The 1,904-nt window shown below is 40.2% G+C and overlaps 1 long non-coding RNA gene across 1 annotated transcript in view; it reads left to right on the forward strand.

The window, feature by feature from the left end:
- The window catches only part of LOC107182720, a 13,800-nt gene that overhangs the window by 5,578 nt on the left and 6,318 nt on the right, over nucleotides 1-1,904 (forward strand). The window lies entirely within an intron of this gene.

The raw sequence follows: 1,904 nt of genomic DNA on the forward strand, positions 1-1,904 counted from the left end.
GATAATATAAACCCAAGATATATTTTGGGGTTTTTTGTTTTTATTTGTTTTTATTGATTTCAGAAAGGAAGGGAAAAGGAGAGAGAGATAGAAACATCAATGATGAGAGAGAATCACTGATTGTCTGCCTCCTGCATGCCCCTTACTGGGGATCCAGCCCGAAACCCAAGCATGTGCCCTGACCTGAATTGAACCCGGGACCACCTGGTTCATAGGTCGATGCTCAACCATTGAGCCACACTGGCTGGGCTAAGATATATTTTGTATGTTATCTGTATTACATACTATATTCGTACAATAAAGTAAGCTAGAAAAAGGAAAATATTAAGAAAATCATAAGGAAGAGAAAATACATTTGCAGTACTAAAAGTATTTATTGAAAAAAACTACATACAGGTGAGTGGACCCTCACAGTTCAAATCTGTGTTGTACAAGGGTCCACTGTATACCCGAAGCTGGACGGCTGCCACAGGTGCAGCTTACGGTGCCTGTCTACAGGGACATGTGTCTTTGGTTAAGCTTTCCCCAGAGAGCACGAGGTCAACTCCAGGATAATTCTGCACAAGAAAGAAAGTTTCTTGAATTTGAATTCACCTTTTGAATGCCCTAGACATTCATGTAGTTTTTTAAAAGCTCACTCTTAAAAATTATCTGATCCTAGAACCTAATTTTGTTTTACCGTATATGTAAACCCAGACTATTTTCTGCATAGTTTCACATACATTATATTTTCCAGAAATGAGACTACTATGTGAACTGAGGAAAGCTTGCACTGTTTTGTTGGGAGCTTTAGCATGAGCTGTTCCCCATTCTAGAAAATCACATCACTGACAGCAGCACTGCCTGTGGCATTTAAGTTGCTAATAATACCCATAAGAATGCTGTATCAGGCCCCATTGTGGCCACATTGATTCTACCTTTAGTTGCAAAAGTTTGACAGCTTCATCAATGTGATTGTGCCTGAGCACTTTTGTGGAAATAGATATTCTTTTGTTATATGTATCTTCCTTTTATTTATTTCTTATCTTATAGTTATAGAATTATATTGATTTTTTTTGACATTATATGGGTAAATAGATTCTATTATGATTTTCATTTCTAGATTTAAAAGTATTTGTTATATTGGGGGGAAAAAGTGGTGAGTTGCTCCGTTTTAGGGCTCCTCCTAGAGGAGGAGATAGTTGGGTAGAGGAAAGGATGAGTAAGGGACCAGTAGTAGCAGAGCCAGTGGACCTGGGAGTTGGGGAGCAGGGCAGCTTATAGTGGAAAAAATAAAATCCAGCGTGTCGGTGCTGACAGTGGGAGACCTCAAATTGGAAGCCATACCTGGTGACAGCCAGAGGTTTCATCTTGCTCTCTGAGTCAGGGAGGTCTGTTTCTTCACGGGAGCATGCAGTCCTGTTCCTACATTGAGCCTGGCTTCTGACTACATCCTATGGACTACCTTGTAGCAGAGCACAACTTGTCAATGTGTGCAATGATTGCATAGGGCCAGATGCAAGAGCTGCTTACAAAATGGCAAGATGAGCACCAAAAAGAACACCAAATTGTAATAGTTGTATGCCCTTCCATGTTTTTCCAAGGCAATCAGTTTTACAAAATTTTACTGATGTATTGCTTTGCACAGAAAACCCGAGAAAAAGGAAATCTATCTGCCTGCCTCTGCTTTTCTAGTGCCCAGTCATGCACCACATAATGGACTACATATACAAATGTGGTCCCATCTACACTAATAAAAGAGAAAAATGGTAATTGGCGTATGACGCTACCCTTTTCATTGGCTAATCAGGGCTATATGCAAATTAACTGCCAACTCAGATGGCAGTTAACTGACAACAAAGATGGTGGTTAATTTGCATATGTAGGCACAATGCAGGGAGGCGAAAGGGAAAGCAGGAAGAAGC

Source organism: Myotis davidii, unplaced genomic scaffold (assembly GCF_000327345.1).
Source record: "Myotis davidii unplaced genomic scaffold, ASM32734v1 scaffold577, whole genome shotgun sequence".
NCBI classification, from domain to species: domain Eukaryota; kingdom Metazoa; phylum Chordata; class Mammalia; order Chiroptera; family Vespertilionidae; genus Myotis; species Myotis davidii.